Genomic DNA, 26,998 nt, shown 5'->3' with positions numbered 1-26,998 from the left:
GGCTGGTGCCATCGACATTCAATGTCGAAGTAGTGACGGAGAATGTTGAAACGAGCTGCCCCAGAAGGAAACGCGGAGTGTCCACACACACAAGCGCTCTCGGTCAAAATAAGGGGCCAGGAAAGCCTATGGATGGGGTCACAGGCTGGACTAGCCCTTCTGGGTCAACAGCAAGCCACTCCTTTAAAGGGCCCCTCTCAGACACACCCGGCCTGCACAGCACGAGGTCCGCAGGGTACTCTCCAGACTCTCGCAGACCAAGTCACAGCAGATATGGACCCCCAGCAGCAGCAGCAGCAGGAAGAGGAGGCCCTTCAGGTAGTCATCCAGGGGGCAAACACCCTGCTAGGTGCTGCCTGGGAGGCTGCCCAGTGGTTCCTCCCAGAGAAGCCCTCCCTGGGGGTAGATGGGTACGCCCCTGACCACTGGGCTCCCCTCTTCCTCCCCCACCAGCTGCTCCCCCACCTCTGGAGCTACCCCACCAGCTCCGAGTGGTGGGAGCAGCTGGTCATGCAGGAGTGGGACGACAACATGTGGCTCTGGAACTTCTGCATGCACTGGCAGACCTTTCTGGAGCTCTGCCAGTGGCTCACCCCCCCCACTGAGGCACCAGGACACCAGCATGTGGCATGCCCTCCTCGTCGAGTGGAGGGTTGCAATAGGTGTCTGGAAGCTGGCCACTCCAAACAGCTACCGCTGTGTGTGACACCAGTTTGGAGTGGGAAAGGCCATTGTTGGGGTCGTCGTCATGGAGGTAAGGCGGCCTGGGCACACACCCATTGGGGGTTGAGGGGGATGGGTGTGGGGCTGGGGAGGGAGGGGCACCAGGGAGTGAGGGGCTGGGCGGGGGGGTACCCGGGGAGGTGCCCGGGAGGGGGGCCTGTGGGGAGGGCCCTGGGGCACCCTGCACACCCTCTTGGGTGCCTGTGTTCCCTCCCCACAGGTGGTCCGTGTGCTCAATGCCATGCTGCTCCAGAGGGTCATCTGACTCGGGGACCTGGATGCAGCCGTTGCCGGATTTGCCACCATGGGGTTCCCGAACTGCTTCGGGGCCCTGGATGTGACCCACATCCTCATCCACACCCTGGACCACAGCGGAGGAAGATAGATAAACTGCAGGGGCTGCCACTCTGTGGTCCTGGAGGCCATGGTGGACAGTCAGGGCCACTTCCAGGACGTGTACGTGGGCTGGCCCGGCTCCACACACAATGGCTATGTTTTTAGGAACTCAGGCCTGTGCCGCCGGCTGGAGGCAGGGACCTACGTCCCCCAGAGGGAGAGCCCTCTGGGGGACACCACCATGCCCCTCTGCCTCGTGGAGGACACGGCCTACCTCCTCCAGCCCTGGCTCATGTGCCTGTACACGGGCCACCTCAACGCCAGCCAGGAACGGTTCAACGCCCACCTGAACCACACCTGCCAGGTGGTGGAGAGGACCTTTGGCCGTCTGAAGGTCCTCTGGCGGTGCTTCCTTGCCCGACTGGACATCAGCCTCCAGAACATCCCCCAGGTTGTGGGCGCGTGCTGCACACTCCACAATGTTGTCGAGAGCAAAGGCGAGGCTTTCATCCAGGGGTGGGCGGTTGACATCGGCACTGGCTTCCCCCAGCCGGCTGCCACACCCTGCCACCACACCCACCGTGAGACCCCTGAGCACCTCCCTGGCCTTCCCCAGAGGACTCCTGCACACACCACCCCCAACACCCGCATGCCACCCCCCGCCAACAAGCACACGCCTCCAGTTGTTTGGAAAATAAAACCTTTTTTTTCTGAAAACTGCTCACTTTGTTTTGTGCACAACAGAAACTGCAACCAATATCATAAGGGGGACAACTATATACGTGGGGGCCCGGCAGACAGCTCAGCCACTGGCCCATCAGTCTGGGGTGGGGGTAGAGGGGCGTGACCCATGGCGGGTATGGCTCGCAACCCTCCCCTGTGTCAGTGGTCCCCGGCATGGCTGGCTGGGGGCAGGGAGGACTGGCAAGTATGGCCGGGATGCCTCCACTGGCCAGTCTTCAGCCCCAGCGGGCTCTGGTCCTGGGGAGCTTGCAGGTGGCACGGCAGGTGGTGCAGCAGGTGGGGCAGCAGACAGCGAGGCGGGTGGGGTGGCAGGTGGTGCAGCAGGTGGCGAGTTGGGTGGGGCGGCAGGTGGGGCAGCAGGTGGTGAGGTTGGGGGGGCAACGGGTGGAGCGGTGGGGAGGGCGGCCCAGGGTGCAGCAGGAGGCGGGAGCTGGGCGATGGCCTCCCAGATCGACCTGGCTATGTCCCAGAAGACCCCCATGAAGTCCTCCCATGCTGGCCACCACCGGGTGGACTCCTCCCTGTCGAAGCGGAGTCTCTCCTCCGCCACCTCCGTATGCTGCTGGAGAGCTGCCAGGAGCTGTGGGTCTACAGGGGTCATCCCCAGGGTCCAGTGGTGGCAGGACCATCCTGCTGGCCTTGGGGGTGTCTCTGGGTGCTGGTGGTGGCTGACCTCTGGTGGGCTGTCGGGGACAATGGAGGGTGCCCGGCTGCCGGGCGTGTCGGATGGTGCAGCTGCACAGAGGGAGAGAGGGAGGGGAAGGCTGTTAGTACAGTGCCCTGGCCCATGGCCCATTCTCCCCACCCCTCCCTTGGATGCTGGGTCTCCGTCGGTGGGTGTGATGTCCCTGTTGGCTGTCCCCATAGCATTGTCCCCTCACCCCCCAGGGTTAAGGCACAGTGCTGTCTATGGGTGCAGGTGCTGACGGGCGCTGATGGCTGTGCCACCATCCTGGGACTGTGCTGTGGCTGGGCAGTTGCGGGTTGGGGTCTGCTGCGGGTGAGTGAGGCTCTGGTCGTGTCTGGTGCCCCCACCCCATGGCCTGTGGGTGTGTGCCTGGCTGGTGTTCCGGGAGCGGAGGTCAATGAGGTGACCCCCCTCCTTGCTGCTGGACCCCTCCTCCGCTGTCCCAAAGGGGGGCTCATCAGGTGGGCCCTGGGGTGTGGGGCTGGCCTCTGGGCCAGACTCCGGCTCCAAGGCCTGCTGGGGCTTGTCAGCCGTGGTGTCAAGGGTGGCTGGGGGTGGGGAGGAGGTCTCCTGGGGTCCCAGGATGTCCCTGAGCTTCCTGTAATTGGGGCAAGTGGTGGGGGCAGCCCCAGACTGGCTGGCTGAGTCCCGGGCCCAGGTGTACCCCTGCTGCAACTCCTTCACCTTACCCCGGATGTGATCCAGAGTGCAGGCAGGGTGACCTCAGGCAGCCAGGCCCTCGGCCAGTCGAGCAAATGCTTCTGCATTCCACTGCTTGCTCCCCATCATGTGGAGCACCTCCTTTTAACCTCAGATCCCCAGCAAGTCTTGGAGCTCTGCCTCTAACCAGGAAGGGCCCCGCTTCTTTTCAGCCCTTTGCTTGGCTGCCTGGGGGCACTCCGGGGGCTGGCTTGATGCCATGGGTGGTGGGTGGATGGGTCAGGGTCTGTAGAGGGCAAGCAGGGCTAGCACGTGTGTGCTGCTGCCTGCACGCTCTCAGCTTCCTGCCACAGAAATCCGGGTCCGTGGTGCTTTAAAGGCTGCTGCGCGCAGGGACCATAAAGCCCCACAGGGGCTGGACAGAGCATGTCAACCCCTCAGCTAATGGCCACCATGAAGGACCCCGCTATTTCGAAGTAGCGGGACGCGGATCGTCTACACACATCCTACTTTGACTTTCAACGTCGAAGTAGGGCGCTATTCCCATCTGAAGATGGGAATAGCAATTTCGCCTTCTCGCCACCTAACATCGATTTCAACGTCGAAATAGCACATGGCGTGTGTAGACGTGACAGGTGCTATTTCGACGTTCTGCCGGCTACTTCGAAGTAGCTGGCTAGTGTAGATGCACCCTATTAGACAAAGAATTAATGGGCACAAAACAGACATAAAAACACTCCTGATTCACAAACCAGTCAGCCAGCATTTTAATGGAGTGGGCCATTCTGTTAATGACCTGAAGGTCTGCATCTTACTGAAGAGGAATTTTCACAACAGAATGGAAAGAGAGGCTGCTGAACTCTCATTTATATTCAAATTCAACACATTAACATGTGGTTTGAACTGGGATGGGAATTTTTTAGGTCATTATAGGGGCTCTTTTGCATACTTGGCTTAATCTAATTCTTGACACTCCCCCCCCACTTCTGCCCCTCTACTCTCTGATTTGCTCACCTTGATAACATTTTTCTGATTTGTCAACCTTGATTACTCTTTTTGGTTGTCTGTGCCTTAAATATTGAGTCTGTTCTGGTATGGCTATGGTCTGAAGAAGTGGGTCTGTCCCACGAAAACTCATCACTTAATAAATTATTTTGTTAGTCTTTAAAGTGCTACTGGACTGCTTTTTTGGTTTCATAGTATATAGACTATCACAGCTTTCTCTCTGTTACTATTCTACATGTTTATTGTTATTTCTAAATACATGTGTTCAAGACAATGGCCTAGGGAAAAATATTTGTAATGGATACAGGATATTGTTTTCCTTCTGCTAACCACTGAACTATGTCAGGACCTCAAAAATCAGCTTCCCATTGGAAGAGAAATCAGTGATGTAAAGAACCTGAGCTCACAGATGGCTCCCCATAGGCATAAGACAAAGGAACAGAGATAGGAAACAATGAGGTTCCAGAGCAGCTCTTCAAGGGAGTCGTGGCTTGACTCAGATGAGCAGTATCTTAACCTCTGCTTCCCTCTGCTTACTTAAGGGTAGAATCATAGAATACTAGAAATGGAAGGGAGGTTGAGTCTGGTCCCCTGACCTCACAGCAGGGCCAACCACTGTCTAGACCAACCCCAGTAGATGTCTCTCTAATCTGCTCTTAAATATCTCCACTGATTGCACAGCATGACCTGCTGCTCACAAACAGGGAAGAAATAGTAGGAGAAGCAGAAGTGGGTGGCACCCTGGGCTGCAGTGATCATTAGATGGTAGATTTCAGGATTGACACAAAATGGAGAAAGGTGAGCAGTAAAATACAGATCCTTGATTTCAGAAGAGCGGACTTCAACTTCTCAAGAGAACTCATGGGCAGGATCTCCTGGGAAGCTAATATGAAGGGAGAAGAAGTTCAGGGGAACTGGCAGTATTTTGAAGAGGTCTTATGAAAGGCACAGGAGCAAACCATCCTGATGTGCAGTAAGAAAAGAAAATATGGTAGGCAACCAGTTTGGCTTATGAGGGAAATCCTTGTTGAGCTTAAACTTAAAAAGGATGCGTATAAGAAGTGGAAAGTTGGACACATGACTAAGAAGAAGTATACATATATGGGTGGAGAATGCTGGAGCATAATCAGGAAAGCAAAAGTACAATTGGAACTGCAGCTAGCAAGGAATGCGAAGGGCAACAAGTAAGGCTTCTACGGGTACGTTAACAATAAAAGGGTGATCAGAGAGAGTGTGGGGCCGTTACTGGATGAGGGAGGTAACCTGGTGATAGATGATGTGGGAAAGGCTGAAGTACTCAATGCTTTTTTTGCCTCAGTCTTCATGTAGTCTTCCCTGACTACAGCACTAGGCAATGCAATATGGGAAGGTGTTGGGCAGCCCTCAGTGGGGAAAGAACAGGTTAAGAGCTATTTAGAAAAGCTAAATGCACACAAATCCATGGGTCAGAATTTAATGCATCCAAGGGTACTGAGGGAATTGTCAGATATCATTGCAGAACCTTTGTCTATTATATTTGAAAACTTGTGGAGATCAGGAGAGGTCTTGGATTATTGGAAAAAGGCAAATGTAGTGCCAATCTTTAAAAAAAAGGAAAGAAGGACAATCCAGGGAACTATAGACTGGTCAGCCTCACCTCAGTCCCAGGAAAAATCATGGTGGGAATCCTCAAGGAATCCATTTTGGAGCACTTGGAAGGGGGGAAAGTGATCAAGAGTAGGCAACATGGAGGCACCAAGGGCAAGTCATACTTGGAAAATCTGATTAGCTTCTATGATGAGGTAACTGGCTCTGTGGATGTGGAGATGTCAATGGATGTGATATACCTTGACTTTAGCAAAGTTTTGATACAGTCTCCCACAATATTCTTACCCATAAGTTAAGGAAGTAGGGATTGGATACATGGTGTGTAAGATCGATAGAAAATTGGCTTGACAGACGGGCCCAACAGGTAGTGGTCAATGACTCAGTGTCTGGTTGGCAGTTGGTTTCAAGTGGAGTGCCCCAAGGATCAGTTCTAGGTCCAGTACTGTTCAACATTTTTGTTAATGACATGGATGAGGGGATGGATTGCACCCCTAGCAAATATGCAGATGACACAAAGGTAGGGGGTCAGATAGATACATTGGAGGGTAGGGATAGGTTCCAGAGTGGGCTGGACAAATTAGAGGATTGGGCCAAAAGGAATTTGATGGGGTTCGGTGGGGATGGGTGCGGAGTCTTGCACTTGGGATGGAAGAATTCCAAGCAGTGTTACAGGCTGGGGACTGACTTGCTGGGTAGCAGTGCAGCAGAGGATTATGAGTGCAGCAGAGGATTAACCTGGGGATTATAGTGGATGAGGGACTGGATACGAGTTAATAGTGTACCCTTGTCATCAAGTTAATGGCATATTGGGATGCATTAGGAGAAGCATTTCCAGCAGGTCTAGAGAGGTTGCTGTTCCCCTCTGCTCGGCTATGGTGGGGACTTATCTGGAGTGTTGTGTCTAGTTCTGGGCCCCCCAGTATGGAAAGGATATGGATGAATTGGAGAGGGTTCAGCGGAGGGCAACAAAAATGATTGGGTGTCTGAAGCACATGACCTATGGGGAGAGGCTGAGAGATTTGGGCAAGTTAGGTTAGCAGACGAGAGGACTGGAAGGTGATTTGATGGTTGTCTTTAACCTTCTGAAGGGGCTCTTGGGGGGATGGTGGGAGGCTGTTTTCAATGGCGGCAGATGGCGGAGCAAGGAGCAATGGTGTGGGGTTTCAGTGGGAGAGGTGTGGGTTGGATATTGGGAAAAACTATTTCATCAGGAGGACTGGATTGTGTTGCTGGGAGAGGTGGTGGAATCTCCATCCCTCGAGGTTTTTAAGTCCCATCTTGACATAGTCAAGGGTGGGTTGATTTAGTTGGGGTTAATCCTGCTTTAGGCAGGGGGCTGGACTTGATGGCCTCCTGAGGTCCCTTTCAGCCCTAGAATTCTATGATTCTACAATTCTATGTTTTATTCAAACATATACAGCAGAATTGAGCAGTCTCAAATGGTATTCATGGAAGTGTCTCTTCCAGGAACATCAGCACAAGCATAAAAACCACATTCCTAGCTCTACATCAAAAATAAACTCATCTGAACTCCACCTCCTTCCAACAGTATTTCTTCTAAGACTAAAACATAAACAAAAAGAACTTTTACAACAATGTGCAGCCATTCCATCTGTCAACAATATATTTCAGCTAGAAGATGAGCTCTGTGATAACTCAGACAGCACTTTTGGTTGTGATTTTAATTAGTGAGAATGTGATTTATGAGGATAAACTAAATCTCTCATCTATAAACAAAGGAGCATTAGAACTTAGCAGAGTGCCACATTAAGCTATCAGTAGTCTAATGTCAAGTTGACATATCTGAGGCAATATTTTTCATTATCTTTTTTTACCAATGACAAAAGGAGCAGAAATACACCAAAGACTGAACTAGGTCCTACTGTCAAACAAAGAAGAAGCAAGACTAATGACCACTATGGTTAGATGCACCCATTTCATCCTGGCAAGCAATATTGCAACAGTTATCTCAGCAATCACTACTAACTAGTATCAGCATAAGTGCCCATATATCAAGGCATTGTCCTGTTATCTCTTTCATTATGATGCAATGACAACCGAAGGACACCATTTCAACAGTCTGAAGTAAGTGTGCTTTCATAAAACGGGGCAATGCAACTGGATACTTAGAAAGATCTGTGCCTTAAATATTGAGTCTGTTCTGGTATGGTTATAATCTGGAGAAGTGGGTCTGTCCCACAAAAGCTCATCACGTAATAAATTATTTTGTTAGTCTTTAAAGTGCTACTGGACTGCTTTTTTTGTTTTGATAGTATAGCATGGCTTTCGCTCTGTTACTAATCACCAAAGCTGTGATTTTTCAGGTCTAACTGAGCTCAGCCAGGGGTAGAACTGAAGTGGCTGATTGAATGTAATTACATAAAAACATTATGCGCATACAACAAAAGTATCCCATTCCCAAGCAAAAAAATATCTATTAATAAAGTCCAGCTGCAGGATTTAGAGCAGAGCAGGGGTTCATTTTAAAATATGGCTCATTTCTGAGGAAGCTACATGGGCTGAGAAAGCTTTCAGGCACTGATGCTTGAATTCTTTCTTTATGTCTGTGGTTACATATATAGACCACAGGATTACCCATAAAATGAAAATATCTTCCTGAAATTTCAATGTAATAGATTGAAAGCAAAGAGGTGATTAAAGGTCAGTGCTTTTTTTTGTGCCAGTACTTGCCAGTACTGAGTACCAGGACCTCAGCAGCCCAAGCCATCTGATTGGCTGGGGCTGAGAAGCAGGGAACCATCTGAGTACTGACTCCTCTTTTTTTTTCTTTTCCCCAAAAAGGTACTGTTAACAGTATTTAATAAATCAACAAATATGGAGTGTCCAAGAGGAACTATAAACACATGGATTAGTTAGGAATTATATAAGTGTTCACTTCCATAACCAGCTCTTACTCATTGTCAAGGCACCTCCTATCACACAGGAATTAGTTCTTCCCGCTTCTAGTGCGCCCTCTTCTGGTCGGTGTCTTGCCCACTGTTACCTGCCTTATCCCTGTTCTCCACCCACTCATGTCAGCACCCATGTTCCTCCCAAACTATGGGGTTCTTGTCAGGAAACTGCCCTAGCAAAGTGGCCTACACTGTGGGTCCTCCTCCTTAGGGAACCCTGAACCCCAATGCCCTCCTTGCCTCAGTGACCCACTGCCAGTCATCATCTAGCTCCTTACCTCAGGTACAAACTGCAGTCTGAAATGGCCACTCATCATTGGCGGGGGGGTTATAGACCTGCTGCCTTCTCCTACCCTGGCTGCCTTCTGCAGCTCTAGTACCCCCAGGACTGTTCTCAGGCCCTGAAGCTTGGGAGCTTGCTTGGCCAGAGCTCCCACAGCTCTACCTGCCTTTCCTCCAGGCCTACTCCCTGGTAACTAAGTCCCTCCTGCTCCACAGGAAAGCTATTTCTACACTACAGAGAGCTTTCAAAAAAAGTTCTTCCAGAAAATCTGTTCTGAAAGAGCTTCTTTTGAAAGAGAGCATCCACACCCAAAAAAAGCAGATCAAAAGAGTGATCACTTTTGAAAGAGAGCATGCACACAGCCCACGCTTTTTTGAAAGAACAGGCCAGGGGTCAAAAAATCAGGTGCCACAAGGACGGCTCTTTTGAGAAAAAGGGCTTGTGGAGTGTCTACATATGTTTTCTTTCAAAAGAAGCTTTCAAAAGCAGGCATGCTTCCTTAAACAGGAGCAGAAGAGAACTTTCAAAAGGAGCACTGCATTCAAAATACAAAATCTATGCAGTCAAACTGCTGATTGATACACATACTTTCTACAAAATCCTGCAAATAATATAACTTCATAGTAAGTACAGTATGATTATTGTGTGGTTAATTTACCACGATTCTAAACCATACAGTGATTATTAATAATTTAGACATTAAATTAAGTAGCACTGGTCAAACATGTAAGGTGCAAAATGAACCAAGTTTTCATTTTTCACAAAATTTTGTTACTTTTATTTTTTTTAACTGTTTTTAAATCAAAGTTGTTTTAAAAATGAAGGTATCCACTTCCAAAAATGTTTTGGTAAATGAAGAGTGTGGATAACCCTTTTCATAAAAATATAAAAAAAATTCTTGAAAAATAAAAGTTTACAGAAAAATCCACTGTTTCAAGAAAAAATTCATTTTCAAGAAAAAGCTATTTTTCAGCAAACTCTCATTCAAAAATATCTTGAGCAGCTCTGAAGTTAAGCTTTTTTCTTATAGGATCTAATGGTAACTGGCGACATAATAATTGGAACTGGGCTGTACTTACATTGTAATCACACTGTAGTTAATGTATCCATGTGAAGGGTGTTCCCTATTTTTTTGTGGTTGAGTGTGTCAAAGTCAGTACCTCTGTACATGAGCCAGGTTCTGCCATGTGTAGAGCCCCATGAAATTCAATGGAGAATAAAATGTCCAACATTTGGCAGGGCTGAGGCCAACAGAAACTGCAAAAACTTTCTTTCTCTCCAAATGCAAGAAAATGGATATTGCATGCAAGGGACTGACAGTGAAAAACCCATTACAATCAACATACTACACTGACTACAGCGAGCATCTATGCCACACGCTCTCTAAGAAACTTAGGAAGCACTTGGTCAAAATCCTTTACAATGAACAAAAGATGATTAAAAATGAACTCTCTGAACTTGAAATTCTCATCAATAATCAGGCATCCACGCAAGATCCCACAGAATGAGGCTTTACTTGTACTAGACAAGAAATTTATAAAACACACTTCCACTTCCCACAAAAAAGAAAAGACAATACATTTTCTAAATTACTTCTTACCTCAGGATACTACAACGACAACAACGACAGCTCAACTAACAATATTGTTAACCTTTCCAACTACCAACTCAGCCCAGCAGAAGAGTCTGTCTTATCCTGGGGTCTTTCCTTCTGCCCCCCTTCCTCCACAAACTTAATACAATTCTGTGGTGACCTTGGAGCCTTCTTTTGCCACCTCCATCTAAAGGAATTCTTCCAACACACCTATGAACAACAATCTGACACTCTCAACACCTCATACCAACACCAAAAGAAGAACTCTATGTGGACTTCCCCTGATGGTCGTAGCGAAAGGCTGGATTTCTATGTACAATGCTTCCACAACCGTGCTCAGACTGACATTATACACAAACAATACAAAATAAGACACCACCTCGACTATGCTGAACTCTATGCTGTCCAGAGTCTCAAAAATAACCCAGACATTATAATCAAACCAGCCGACAAAGGGGGTGCTGTTGTCATCGGCTACGTCTACACGTGCAGCCAACATCGAAATAGCTTATTTCGATGTTGCAACACGTCTACACGTCCTCCAGGGCCGGCAACGTCGATGTTCAACTTCGACGTTGCTCAGCCCAACATCGAAATAGGCGCAGCGAGGGAATGTCTACACGTCAAAGTAGCACACATCGAAATAGGGATGCCAGGCACAGCTGCAGACAGGGTCACAGGGCGGACTCAACAGCCAGCCGCTCCCTTAAAGGGCCCCTCCCAGACACAGTTGCACTAAACAACACAAGATCCACAGAGCTGACAACTGGTTGCAGACCCTGTGCCTGCAGCATAGATCCCCAGCTGCCACAGAAGCAGCCAGAAGCCCTGGGCTAAGGGCTGCTGCCCACGGTGACCATAGAGCCCTGCAGGGGCTGGAGAGAGAGCATATCTCAACCCCCCAGCTGATGCCCGCCATGGAGGACCCAGCAATTTCGACGTTGCGGGACGCGGATCGTCTACACGGTCCCTACTTCGACGTTGAACGTCGAAGTGGGGCGCTATTCCTATCTCCTCATGAGGTTAGCGACTTCGACGTCTCGCCACCTAACGTCGAAGTTGGTGCCGCTACTTCGAAGTAGCGTGCACGTGTAGACGCAGCTATCATGAATAAGTCAGTCTATGAACAGGAGGCAGCCAGATAAGTCTCCAACACCATATTTTACAGACCTCTCTCCTCTGATCCCACTTTGGAATTCCAAAAGAAATTACAACTACTTAAGGAACTCCCTGCTGCTACTCAGGACATTATTCACTCAGACACACCATCTGAGCCCCAACCTGGATTATTCTATTTACTTCCCAAACTCCACAAACCTGGAAACCCTGGATGCCCTCTCATTTCAGGTATTGGAACCCTTACCACCGGATTATCCAGTTATGTGGACTCCCTCCTCAAACCCTATGCCACCAACACTCCCAGCTATCTCCGAGATACCACTGACTTCCTGAGGAAATTACAAAACATAGGAAAAGTTCCTGACAACACCATCCTTGCCACCATGGATGTAGGGGCTCTGTACACTAATATTCCACATGAAGGCAGATTACAAGCAATCAGGATTACCATCCCTGATGTCACCATAGCCAGTATGGTGTCTGACCTCTGTAACTTTGTTCTCACCCACAATTTTTTCCAATTTGGGTCAATTTATACCTCCAGATTAGTGGAACTGTTATGGGCATCCGCATAGCCCCACAATATGCTAACATATTTATGGCTGACCTGGAACAATGATTCCTCCGCTGTCATTCCCTATTACACCTCCTCTACTTATGATACATCAATGACATCTTTATGATTTGGACCCATGGTATAGAGACTCTAGAATTCCTCAGATACTTTAACAATCTGCACCCTACCATCAACTTATGCCTCAACTACTCCACGCTAGAGATACATTTCCTAGATACTACTGTATAAATCAAGGATGGCCTGATCAGTACCACACTCTACCGGAAACCCACTAATCGCTATACTTACCTACACACTTCTAGCTTCCGTTCTGCACACACTACTAGATCCGTTGTTTACAGTCAAGCCCTTAGGTACAGTCGCATTTGCTCTGATCCTTCTGACAGAGACCAAAAACTACAAGATCTCTGCCAAGTGTTCATAAAACTGAATTACCCATCAGGAGAAATCAAAAAAAAAAAAAAAGCCAAATCAACAGGGCCAGAAAAATACCCAGAGACCAGGTACTCCAAGAGAGGCCCCGAAAAGCCAAGAACAGAACACCACTGGTCATTACCTACAGCGCCCAACTCAAACTACTGCAATGCATTATTAAAGACCTACAACCTATCCTTTATCAGGATGCCACACTCCAGAAGGCCCTAGGTGACAGGCCTGTTCTCTCCTACAGACAACTTCCCAACCTTATGAGGATTCTCACCAACAACCACAGTCTGTACCGCAGGAACACCAATCCTGGAACTTTTCCTTGCAACAAGGCCCGTTGCCAACTTTGTTCACATATCTATTGTGAAGATATCATTACTGGACCTAACCAGGTTATTGACAGAATCATGGGCACAGTCTCGTGTTCCTCAACTAACATCATATATGCCATCATGTGCCAACAATGCCTAGATGCTTTGTATATTGGACAAACTTTAAACTCTCTTAGACAAAGAATTAATGGGCATAAAACAGACATAAAACCACTCCTGATTCACAAACCTGTCAGCCAGCTGTTTAATGAAGTGGGCCATTCTGTTAATGACCTGAAAGTATGCGTTTTACTGAAGAGGAATTTTCACAGAAGTTTGGAAAAAGAGGCTGCTGAACTCTCTTTTATATTCAAATTCGACATAGTAACATGTGGTTTGAACTGGGATGGGAAATTTCTAGCTCATTTTTGGGGCTCTTTTGTATACTTGGCTTTATCTAATGCTTGATTCCCCACTTTCTGCCCCTCTGCTCTCTGATTTGCTCACCTTCATAATATTTTTCTGATTTGTCAACCTTGATTACTCTTTTTGGGTCTCTGTGCCTTAAATATTGAGTCTGTTCTGGTATGGCTATGGTCTGAAGAAGTGGGTCTGTCCCACGAAAGTTCATCACCTAATGAATTATTTTGTTAGTCTTTAAAGTGTTACTAGACTGTTTTTTTATTTTGATAGTATATAGCCTAGTATGGCTATGTTTCTGTTACTTTGCAAAAAGTAAAGAATACTCCTGTTGAGATTTTTCATGTCTGACTTTATTTTGTAATTTTGGTGAGATGACAGCAATTAAAGCTAAGGCTGGCTGAATGCTGAGCCAAGCTGTACTGCTTGAAACTTGACAAATGGCAAAGTTCCAAAGAAAAGTGAATTGGGGATTTATTCATGTACATATATTGCTAACAAGCAGTCTGGAACTAGTCATCACTTTCAATGGGGGTAATATATGGAACAGGTTGCAAAGTTCACTTCCCAATAAGCCTTCTCAGCGAGGGTGGCAGTAAGGAACTTGTGCTTTATCACTCATTTCTGGTTTATTAGCTTTCTAAATTAAGATATTCATCTACTACAACTGCCTACAATATAAATCTAAAGCATTTTTATATCTATTAACCTGGAGAACCTGCCAGCCTTAGCCGTGTGTATTGTGGTGCTGGTGTTTATCCCCGAAGAAGGCTTTCATCCCACTGGAATAATGCATGTTAAGCACAGGTTAACATGGTTTCCATTTTTCCTCAAATACATTTCTTTGAGGCTGTTTTGACAGATTAAGAATCCTAATGGTAGGCAATCCAGGCCTTTGAGAGACAGATGTTGTTTCAAAGTATGCTATTTGAAAAACTGTGATGGATCAATTGACTTGCACTGTTTTTCTTCCCCTCTAATCCCCATTGTATAGGTTTTACCATTGCCCTGTCATGCAGATAACCTCAGAGTTATTAGGGCTTACAAAGGGTTGAATAAAGGTTTTCAAATATCCTTGGAAATTTAGGTTTTGCAAAAAGACAAACACTTACATATACGTGGCAATACAACTCTCTTTTCTGGTACCTATAGTTTATGCTGAGCTGAAAGGTTATTACACATATTAAGGAAGTATGGATGGGCATAAATGTACTGTAAGGTGAATAGAAAGCTTGATAGATGGTCAGGCCCAACAGGTGGTCAATGGCACCATGTCTGATTGGAAGTCAGTTTCAAGTGGAGTGCCACAAGGATCAGTTCTTGGGCTGGTATTGTTTAACATCTTTATTAATGACCTGGATGAGGAGATGATTGCACCCTCAGCAAATCTGCAGATGATACTAAGATAAGGGGGCAGGTGGATATGTTGGAGGGATAGGGATAGGGCACAGAGTCACAGACAAATCAGAGGACTGGGGCAAAAGAAATCTGATGAGGTTTAGTAATGACAAGTACAGAGTCTTGCACCTGGGATGGAAGAATCCCAAGCATTGTTACAGGCTGGAGACTGACTGGCTAAGTAGCAATGCATCAGAAAAGGACCTGGGGATTACAGTGGATGAGAGGCTGGATGTATGTCAACAGTGTGCCTTTGTATCCAAGAAGGTTAATGGCACATTGGGGTGCATTAAGAGGAGCACTTTCAGTAGATCTAGAGAAGTTATTATTCCCCTTTTTTGGCACTGATGAGGCCCCATGTGGAGTATTGCATCCCGTTCTGGGCCATGTAGTATAGAAAAGATGCGGATGCACTGGAGAGGGACCCGTGGAGAAGAACCAAAATGATTGGAGGCTGGAGCAAATGACTAAGGAGAGAATGAGGGATTTATGCTAATTTAGTTTGCAGAAGAGAAGAGTGAGAGGTGATTTGATAGCAGCCTTCAACTTCCTGAAGGCAGCCTCTCAAGAGGATGGAGAGAGACTGTTCTCAGTAGTGATGGATGGCAGAACCAGGAGCAATGGTCTTAAGTTACAGTGGAGGAGGTCTTGCTTACACATTAGGAAAAACTATTTCACTAGGAGGGTGGTGAAGCACTGGAATGCTTTACTTAGAGAGGTTGTGGAATCTCCATCCCTAGAGGTTTTTAAATCCCATCTTGACAAATTGCTGGCTGGGATGACTTAGTTAGGATTGGTCCTACTTTAAGCAGGGGGCTGGACTAGATGACCTTTTAGGGTCCCTTCCAGCCCTAGGATTCTGTGATTCTATGATTTTTATTGTGCATTTATACCTATATGTTCCTGAATATGAAAATTGCACATATGCCTGAACAATCTGGGAATGAACCTGAAAAACTGTCAGGCATTGTATTAGACTCTGTTTGGTAGCAGTTAATGCAAAATACATGTGAACCAAAACTCTAACTGTACTAATATGGTATCCTGAAAATAGCAGATCATATTGCCCAATGAGAGAGACACTTCTCTCAAAGGGACTTCACCTAGCTGCCTCTAGGCAAGGTGGCCGTCTTTTGGATAGCAGTCTTTAAACAGGAGAAGTAGATCTTCTGGACCTTGATGGGACTCCCAAGAGTAATAAATGTCATCTCAAATTATAATTGGCATGCTGCCTTTACCTGGGGTTACAGTCTGCTAGTAATCCATGTAAACCATTAGGAACAATGCTTATGCTCTAAACAGACAATTAAGGCCTTTTTCTGAAGAAAATTTTTTTCTAATATATATATTCTTCTCACAATACTTCAAACTTCTGAAAACTTCTGCATACTTTATTTGTCAAAAATAACACAATATAATCACAGCAGTTTGAATTATTTTGGTAATTTATTTCAAAGTACCTGTCAGCAAGTCTGTAACAATACTGACAACAAAAGGGATTTAAGAATCTTTTTGACAAATGGATTTCTTACTAGGCACATTAATACAGAACTCTGAGTAATAATTCATGTAAACTACAGTACAGAACTGTATGTCCCCAACCACATCTTCCCTCTCCCCATATGTCTCTGCACCCCCACTCAGCCAGGCACAGCTGTCCCTGTCCCACTCACTTCCCTTTCAGCCAAGAATATCTGTACATGTCTCCATGTAGTCCAGCATCCCCACTCCTGCCATCCCTATGTGTCTGAACCTCTGCAACTCTTCCAACCAGGCACATCTTCCCATCCCCAATATGTCAATAAATCTCCACTCAGCTATCTCCCCATCCCCATATACCTCTGCCCCCCTCTCCTATCCATCCCAGGTGGTTTTGCACTGTCACTCCTCCTCAGCTCTGGATCAATCTTTGTCACCCCACTAGCTCCTGTGCTCCAGTCTTTCCCTCCCTAGTCCCAGAGAACCCCCACCTAAGGAAGGCAGCTTCCACCCTCTCCCTCTCCACAGCAGTCTGCTCTGGTCTTTGAGCCAGCTGCCCTCATTTGTGGCACTGCATCAACCCCTGGAGAGTGAAAGGTATAATTGCAGTGTGACCCCTTTTATGGCTTCCCTTTGTCTCCATGTCAGAATCAATTATTCTATGGGAGACAAAAAATCTGTGGGAAGACATTTATGCTGCTCTTGTGCAGTGCAGCAGGATAAGGGGAAGAAATGGAAAGTAGGAATTCCTGTAGGCTTTTTTAACTTTCTTCCTACAAATAGTACTATTATATAAAATTTATAACTACAACTTCCCACCATGCCACAAAAAATGGTGCACTGAGGGCAAATCAGATTTGTCATTTTTTGGTTAACTTGCAGTGCTCATTCTGAGTTAGCTAAGGTTATTAAGTGCTCAAACAAACAAAAAAAATCATACTTTAGACTCTCTGCCCTTGCTCTCTCCTTGATCTAAGCTGCCTTCTTCATCCCAGTCTTTAGACCTTCTGCCTGACAACATGGGATTTTCATATCTGATGATCTAGGAATGAGTTTGCTCAACAATCACAAATCAGACATCAAGGCTATGTCTACACTGGCCCCGGCCCTTTGAAAGGGGGATGCTAAGAAGACACTTCAGCTGATATGAACGAGGCACTACCATGAATATGCAGAACGTCATTAGCATAATGCCGACCACTGTGATTTGAACGTTGTGCTTTCAAATCGTGCGCCGCCCGTGTAGATGAGGGCCTTTCTAAATGACCCCCCAGTTTTCAAAAGCCCCTTATTTCTATTTGTTGTTAGGAAGAAGGGGCTTTTGAAGACCAGGGGATCCTTTCAAAAGGCCCCTATCTACACAGGTGGTGTGCGATTCAAAAGCGGCACTTTCGAGTGGCCACTGCTGGCATTATGCTAATGAGGTGCTGCATATTCATGCAAGTGCCTCATTAGCATCTGCTGAAGTGTCTCATAGCATCCCCCTTTCGAAAGGCGGGAGCTAGTGTAGACATAGCCCAAGAAAGGGAACACACATTAACTTTGAGGGGAACCTCTGAACCTCCCTGGACATCAGGTAATGGATTAAAAAGTAGCCATCCTTCTAGAACAACAGAGTCCAATAGGAATTCAAAGCTCACCACACTTGTGGGTGTCAGCTTTCCGTATTTGCCACTTTATATTATACAAAACTTTATTAAATAATATTAGAAAAATAAATACCGTCTAGCCTCTGAATTTGTATGAAACTGTGAGATGATGTAGTCATCACAGACACAAGTACAGCAACACAACTCATTGCAGCAAAGAAAAGATAACTACTGGAAGGCTTTGAACCCATGTAGCCTGTAACTACCACCTCTCCACGTGGCTGGGAATAGCATGGCTCCAGCTGTTTGCTGTGAGTAGCATGCAGACAATGGTACCGCCCCCATGTGTTAGACCACGTGATATGAAACCTCCATCTTTGTCATGCCATGCAGTGCTCCCTTTCAGTGTGGACAGCATCAGTATCTGCAGGAGTTCCCCAATGGCTGGCAGGCTGCCTGGCATGTTGCATCTGTGCTAATCATCTTGTACATATGTGACAAATTGGAAGAATTATTATTTCTTAATTATGAGTTAGGGATGGATGCATTTGCCACAACAGCGTCCTCTTTGCCACATGTGGTGAGTTGTAAATGTATCAGACACCATGGTTCAAGAAAAAACTTCACAACTTGATTACACAGGACAGCAGCTAAATTGGAACCCTTTTTCAAAGTCCAAACTATACAATTAGGTCTCAGTAAGGCTCTAGATTGGATAACACTTACTGAGGCAACTTCCCATTGATGCATATTCACATCTCCTCATCAGCTACATGGAGTGGCCACAATCACCCTGACTGATCACCCTAATTTACAATGAATAGTAACTTCTTTTTTGCAGTAATTTTCTTACATATATACCTGCCTGTGTATTTCCACACTAGTTCATCTAGTGATGTGGGTTTTACCCATGAAAGTTTATGCGCTCATAAATCTGTGAATCTCTAAGGTGCTGCAGGACTCCTCAGTGTTTTTACACATTCAGATGACTAACCCTCTGAGACATTAATTTTAAGTGGGATGCCAACTTGATTGCTTCAAGTTGGGAAGACAAGAAGTGAGGTATTTAAAATCAGTTACCATTTTCCGAAAATTTGGGCCAGTCTGTGCAGCAAAACTTGTACCAAGAACTGCATTTAGATTTAAACCCTCAGAAAACTTGCTTCTGAATGTACCTGCCAGATTTTGAAGAGCTCACCTTCAGCATTTTAGTTTCACCTATTAAAGAGATGGTAGTTAGACTCAAATTTGGATCGTATCCATAGCTAACCATCCTCAAAGTCAGATGTGGATTCATGGTTTCCCAAAATGTGTTTAGCTAATACTTTGGACTATGTGTTGCTAAAAAGTTGCACAAGAATGAGGCCATCTCTGTTTTAAAATTAACAAGCAAAACCTGTGATAAACATTCTAATTTTTTCATAGAATAAAAATAATAACAATAATAATGATCCTAAGAATGCTGTGCCCTAGATTAATTGGTGGGTACCTACCTAGGTAAAGTAGATGTATGTTTAATTTTTGGGGCTCTCCTTTTTGACAAAGAGCTGCAGATTAAAAAAAATAAATAAATAAAAATAAAAGCAATAGTCCTTGTGATAATTTAATTGTTTCAGGCTTGGTCTACACTAGGGAGTTAAGTAGGCTGCAGAGAAGCAATTCTAGCTATGACAAATGTGTAGGTAGAATCAACTTATCTGCAATCGACTTACAGAAGGAAGTCAACGGGAGAACTCTCATTGACCTCCCTTATGATATTGTGATATTGGAGAGAACAGGGGCCAACTGTCAATCCCAGATATCATTCGATTTCATGCATCCCTACTAGGTATGTAAAATCAAACCCTGGCCACTCGAGCCTGACCAGGTTGATCTTCCCGGTAGTGTAGACATACCCTTATTCTGCCAATTCTGCCAAATGTTATAACTGAATATGCTGCCTTCAGGAAACATTTTTTCCTGCTTTATTATTATTTTATTTGCAAGTCATCTCCACAGAAACCCTATGTAAATAGTGGGTGAATGTGTCCCTATATATAGATATCAAAGTAACCTTAGTTATTTCTCCAAGCAGCATCAGTGGCTTGGGCCAGAAGAATAATTTTTATCAGTACTTTTTGTTAAGCTGATGAAAAATTATTTCCATCAACAACAATCAAAATTTGCATATTGGTAAAGTCAGAAGAATGGTGTTTGTGAGTTTTATTTAAGGATATCTACTTTGTATATTTTGACGTGATGTTGACAATTAATCTTTTTGTCTTTTTAATATGCTAATGTTTTGAATCTAAATGTCTACTGTCGTTAAATAATGGTCTGATGCCACCCTGCCATTTCTATCAACTGTGAAAATATAATTAATTAAAATAGAAAAATCATAATTTTATACACCTATATTTAAATCACTGCAAATTAAAAAAGCTCAAAAAGAAGCACCAATATTACTGGCTAGTTTTCTTTAAGCCATATTCTTCCAAGCCTATTTACAGAAGCTACAGTAGATTCTCAATGGGGGCAAGATGAAGGTAAATATATTTTATGACATCATCTGCAAAGAGAGCTGCTAGGCAACTAGAAGCCGTCTCTGTCGACAGAGGTGTCTTCTCTGCACTTTTGTTGATAGTACTCTGGCCAGAGTTTGTTATGCATCAAATTTTTGAGGGCTAATACTGTTGAGGTAAATGCACAGTTCTGTTGAGACTTTGTTGACAGAACTCTTTAAGTGTGTAGATGGTCCATGAGTTATGTCGGCAGAAGGCCTCTTCTGTGGGCAGAATGCTCCAGTGTAGATACAGCCCAAGGGTGCGTCTGCACTAGGAAGTACATTCAAAATTCAGACTGGAAGACCGAGTTCTTTCGAAAGAAGCCGCAGAGTGTCTATACTGACATGGCACTCTTCCAAAATTAACTTTGAAAGAACTCACCTGTTCTTTCGAAGTCGGTCCTCCGTTCCTGGGATGGTAAAAGCTCCCTCTTTCAAAATACTCCTTTGAAAGAGAGCAAGTGTAGATGTTCTGTGGCCTGTTCTTTTGAAAGAGCAGGTCCTCCATGGCTGCAATCAGCTGGCAAGTGGCAACGCCGCTAGTGAAGGAGCTCTGGCAGGGCTACTGTCGGGCTCGGGACACGGCTGGACGTTCAGCGGCAGCACCCATAAGCTGCCTCTACTTTAAACAACTGGGCTGCCTCCTTGAGCCCAAGGAGGAAGGACCCCCAGCTGTGTTCCTTGACACGGCAGACCCCCACAATGGAGCCAGAGCTGGAGGGGACGGGGAGTGTAGTGAGTCAGTATGGCCTGCTGCAGACTCAGAGACAAAGGAGGCTGTGCAGAGGCCTTGGTGGGCGGGGCCGGAGCCAGAGTACCAGAGGCCCACCCCTCAGAGGGTGGGTCCCAGGGCTGGAAGAGCCAAGGGCAGGTCTCGGGACCCATTAAAGCCTGGGCCTCCGGGCAGGGAGGATGCACCTGCACGAGCTCCCTGGCGCCAAGGGCAGAGGGCCTGTCGCTGCCCGGTCAGGCCAGAGGAGCAAGCTCCCACCGGCTCCGAACAACCCCGGATCCAGATGCCCCAGGGGGACTACCCGGACTTCCCAGACCTGCCAGGACCTTCACGCCAGCAGAGACCGCCCTCCTTGGAAGGAGCCCCAGGAACGGTCTGACTCAGAGTCCCGGTGGATCCCTACAGCCCTCAGGCCCAGGATCGCCTCGGGTCCCCTGTGCTACCGCCGCCCGACTATCCCAATGACATTGATATGAGCGACTGGCTGGAGCCCCCGAAGGTGGATGACCTGGAGGAGACTGACCTAGAGGGACCCCCTGACCAGATGGACTGGGACCTTCCGCCAGCAGAAGCAGAGGCAGGAAGTGGCCCGGGGAACGACACTCCCGAACCCATGGCAGTGTGTTGCGGCCTGGGTCCCCACTGCCGTGGTCGTGTGTGAGCGACCCCCAGGGCCCCGGGCCAGGTCACAGTGGAGTGGGAGGGCCTGCGACCCCCTACCCCCTCCTTGACAGGGCCAGCCCCCCTTGTGCTGTTGCCCCGCCCCAAACTGAGGGCTGGGCTTGGGCTAACCCCTAGTGAACTGCTGCCCGGCCCGGACTGAGGGCTGGGCAGGAATTGTATTACTATCGTGAACTGCTGCCCCGCCCTGGACTGAGGGCTGGGCCGGAATTGTATTGCAACTGCAAACGGCTACCCCGCCCTGAACTGAGGGCTGGGCTGGCCGTCTCTACCATATTGCTATTGAGAACGGCTGCCCCGCCCTAGACTGAGGGCTGGGCCTGTATTGTATTGTGGCAATGAACTGCTGACCGCCCCGAACTGAGTGCGGGGCTGATGTTCTAACCCCCTTTTTGATTGTCGCGTGCCCTAGGCCAAGGGCTGGGTGTCTCAGGACTCTTTACAGGGACCGAGGGGGAGGACTGCCCCAGACCACCAGCCACCTGCAGGTGCCTGCCACGGATCCCGGACACCAGTGATGATGAGGACTCAAGTGAGAGGGCTCTCATCATCGAAGTCCCCCCAGGCCGATCCAGCCTGGCAGCCTCGGATCTTGCCTCACCCGAGTTCCTGGAGGGATCCACAGGTATGTACCATGAACACAGGCGGGCGCGGGGCCAGGGGCAGGGGAGGGGCAGTCCCACCTGGGGTGGCTGCAGCCCACCCACAGGGACATCATCCCTAGGGCACGGGAGGGCCAGATGGCCCCACTGCCCTGGCCTCACAGGGCTGACATGTGGCACTCACCACCATGCAGCCTGGACAGTACCATGGGCCACCAGGCTGTGGAGGGACTGAGGGGGGCAGAAGAGAGCCAGGCCAGGGAGGAAGAGGCAGGGGACATGGCCCACACGGCCGCCCTCAGGGAGCTGATGGGCGTTGTGCAGGAGTGGCTTGCCATGGAGCGGCAGGTATGGGACCAGGTGGCATCCAACCTGGACACCCTCACCCAGGGCCACACCTGCATCCACCCCCCCCCCCATCACCCCCTCATCATCCCCCGCACCCCTGTTGCCCATGTGTCCCCTCCACTTCCCCCAAGCATTTCCCCCCACCCCAATTCCCCAACAATGGCCCCTCCAGAGGATGCTGACCTCGAGGCCCTGCTCTCTTCCCACCTCCCCCGGCCAGCCTCATCCACCTGGCCCACACCCTGCCGGTCAGGGCTGGCCAGCTGGAGGTTGACCCCCGCCCCACACCCCCATGTCAAGCCCAGCTCAGTTGGGAGACCGTGCTCAAGCCACACCCCTACCTCCCTGTGCTGCCAGCCCCGTCCCAGTCCCAGCAGGGCCCCCAGACATGGGCAAGAGTGGGTGGGTGTGGACTATGGGAATCCCAGCCTTTGAGACCTGTGGAGGGGGGACAGTGAACAGGGAGACGGGGTGGTTCTCCCCGTTCACCCTTCCCCCCTCCCATGTAAATAGTTCCCCTGAGAAAGTGAGGGGCACAGTTCTTCAAAGTAAATAGTTTAGTTTTATGGTGTACCCTGTGTCCCCCATGCATGTGTGCTGGTAGGTGTGCTTGTGTGTGCAGGGTACAGGTCGCAGGGGAGCGTGGAGGGTGAGGGAGTCACCATGGCTCCTGCTCAAAGGCCTGGTGCAGGGCCTCCTGTACACATGCTCCCCCCTGCTGTGCCTGGTGACACAAGGCGGCAGGGGGCTGTTTGTACCCGTGCCCTGCCTTGGCGGCCCACCCCTGCATATAGGGCTCATGTTTTGCCTCCACCAGGTTATGGAGGGAGCAGCAGGCCCCGACCACTACTGGAATGTTGGGGATGCCAACCTCCAGCCTGGTGTAGAGGCATCTAAAACACCCCTCGAGGCAGCTGAATGCCCGCTTAGTGGTGTCATGGGTGCGGTTGAGCCACTCATTGAAAAGGTCCTGGCTCAGCTGGGTGCGCCCGATGTATGGCCACAACAGCCAGGCCTGCAGGGGGTAGGCCGCGTCCACCACAATACAGGGCGGCATTGTTATGTCCTCGATGGGGAGCTCCTGATGGGGGATGAAGTTCCCCTCTGCCATACGGTGTCCCAGCCCTGAGTTCTGGAAGACCCTCGTATCGCGTGTGCAGCCAGCCCGGCCCAGCCCATGCAGATGTCCTGGAACTGGCCATTGGCGCCAACCAGGGCCTGCAGGACCACCAAGTGGTAGCCCTTGCGATTCATGTAGGCCCTGCGGCTGTGCTCCAGGGCCTGGAAGGTGATGTGGGTGCCATCCAGGGCCCCGAAGCAGTGGGGGAAGCCCAGCTTTTGGAATCCCTGACGTGAACCAGCAGCCTCAGGAGCACCTTGTTGATCACCTGATGACCTGCAGGGCATAAAGGGGCATGCTCGTTGGTGTGGGGTGGGGTGGGGTGCAGCTTGCCCACCCGTGCCCATTCCCATCCCCACCCTATTCGCGGGATGCGTGCCCGTCTCCCGCCACTGCCTGTAATCAGGCTGCCCCCCGCCCAACTGCCAGCATGCAGTCTAGATGTGAGGTGGGCACAGATTACCTCAATGAGAACAGCCCTGACAGTGGCTTTGCCGACCCCGAATTGGTGGCCAATGGATCGGTAACTGTCCGGGCTGGCCAGCTTCCATACAGCAGTGGCCACCCTTTTGTGCAGGGGGATCACCGGCCTCAGGTGTGTGTCCTGGTGCTGGAGGACTTGGACGAGCCAGTGGCACAGCTCCAGGAATGTCCCCTTGGTCATCCTGAAGATCTGTAGCCACCGGTCGTCACCCCAGTCCTCCAGCACCAGCCGGTCCCACCAGTTTCTGCTTGTGGGGAAGCTCCACAGGCAGCAGATGCCCTGGGAGACGGGCTGGGGATGTTGCACCCTAAGGATGGCGTCCAGCAGGATGGCCATTGTGGTGGTGTAGCCAGACATGAACCCCCCATTTGGCCTTTTCTTCTTCTCCTCCCCACTGGGAGAGACAGAGAGAGAAATAAGCAGGGGAGACAGGCAGCCTTTGATGTCCTGGGAACGCAGGTGTGCTGTCTCGCCCAGCCTCTCTAATATACAAAAAAACCAGACAGTGAATGGGCTAGCTAATGGCCTCCCTTCTGGCTGATCTCGGTAATTGACACGCCTTGATCACTTCCCCAGGAAGGATGGGGAACCCCCGCCCATCACCTCCAAAGGTGCCCAATTGTCCACAATTCACAGGTGCGAATTGAGCCTTGCACCTTCCCTGGGAAAACCTGGGGTTCAAAACATTCCTCCCAATTGGCCACTTGAGACCAGGAAGAAGCGTACGTGACAAAAGGGGTATAAAGAGGCTTGGCAGACCCACCCCCACTTTGAGTTTTCAATCACCTACACCTGCTGGCCAGGTCTGGAATTAACTCCTGAGACTGGGGACGCCTGGCTCGTATCTGCTTCTTCCCGAGCGATTGAGAAAAAGATTCTGGGTCACACTGGATCTAGGAGGCAGGGGTAAAAATTACACATGTATTACACTTCTTTCCTATAGGAATTAAGGGAAAGACTCTGGTTCCACCAGGTCTAAGAGGCAGGGGTGATAATCACATCTGCAACTTGCCATTCTTGTGTACACATTAATTGTATTAGTTTAAGCTAGCTAGTTTGTCTAAAACTTTTAAGTTAAATTGTGTTGTTTCCCCTTTAAAAACTGCGAGTACTAATTTGTACTTTAATCATTTGTCTTAGTCAAATTGTTTCTATCTTTGTATAAATAAAAAGTAACTGTTAAAGCCTCTCTAAGTGTAATTTTCCTCTTGCTGCTGTACCCGAACTAAACACAAATCAAAGAACCCAGCCTGCCCTGGCTGCTTAGCGTGGCTGCTGGTGTGGCATCACCCCCTTTGCCCCACCAGACCCTTAGCTGGCACCTGGGCATCGGCTCACAGGTGGCCACCCGGAGCCGTTGCTGCATGGAGGCCAGTACCGCGGCCAGTGTGCTGGCCACAGCTGCGATGGAGGGGGGTGCTGCTTGGGGTAATGGGGGCCCAGTTTGCCCCCTCCAGTGTCTCTCTCTCTCTCGCTCTCTCTCTCTGGCTCGCTGTCTGCATGGGGTCAGGGTTGCTGGCCCTTGGCGTTTGCAGGCTGAGGCATATGGGGGGGGGGCCTTTAGGGGGACAGCGGGCAGCGGCCCAGGAAGGGCTCATCTGCCATGCGACCCTGTCCTTGGCGCTTCCTGCCCCTGCTCTTTTGAAAGCGTGCCCTGGTATGTGTGGATGCTCTCTTTAAAAATTGTGCTGGAGGCCTTTTGAAAGAACGGACCGAACCTTCAATCACTGCTCGTGTGTGCGGATGATCCATTTCGAAAGGCCATCTTTCGATGTTCTCTTTCAAAAGATGTTCTTTTGAAACAGAACTGTAGTGTAGACGAAGCCCAAGTGATTATTTCACAACTTGTGATGTACATTAAAAAGTGTCAGCCATCTTCAGAAAGAACTTATAAACTGTTACTTTCTATTTTTGTACCAGACTCTATGTTGTTAGGCAATAAGAAAAAGAAAAACTGTCCAGTGTGGTTATTGGCTCTGTTAACAATGCAATGTAATTTGCCATCAGAAATTTTTCAGCAGACTCATCTTGGATTTTAGGTATAGCTTTCTTGCAGAGAAATATATGCTTAGAAACCAGCATGAAAATGACATAGGGTCCTGTTGATGGAAATTTTTCAGAAGATATCTGAGGAAAAGCATTTATGATTTTATATTTTCTGACCTATTTACTGCACACTTCTGTCATTATTTCAACTAATTATTGCAATTATTCAAAGAAAACAAGCTAATGTTATGTTCTGTAAATAAAATCATGCTATGCTTATTTTCTAATCACTTATGGTTTCTAGATTTGCAGAGCACAGGTGAATTCATTAAATATCAGCGCCCTGTATTTATCAGGCTACACTTATCAACACCTCATTTAAGCATATGTCACACATTACATTAAATCATCCATTACCAAAAGCCTAAAAAGGAATTCAGAAATGGAAATATGTTAAACAGTTCAGCAGAAGTGAGGTGGCTGTGATTATCCATTGACTACAGATGGGTGAGAGTTAAAATACTTAAGCTGCTTAGTTGCTTGAGGACATTTTAATAGTGGGGTTGGGAGAGAAACTGGGAGTCAAATGATCCATGCCCAGCACTGAACAATGTGCACCTTGTCCAAGTAGGAGGTGTCTGTTCAAATGCA

The sequence above is a fragment of the Carettochelys insculpta genome, chromosome 1 (assembly GCF_033958435.1).
Source record: "Carettochelys insculpta isolate YL-2023 chromosome 1, ASM3395843v1, whole genome shotgun sequence".
Classification (NCBI taxonomy): Eukaryota; Metazoa; Chordata; order Testudines; family Carettochelyidae; genus Carettochelys; species Carettochelys insculpta.
This window is presented reverse-complemented; position numbering follows the sequence as displayed.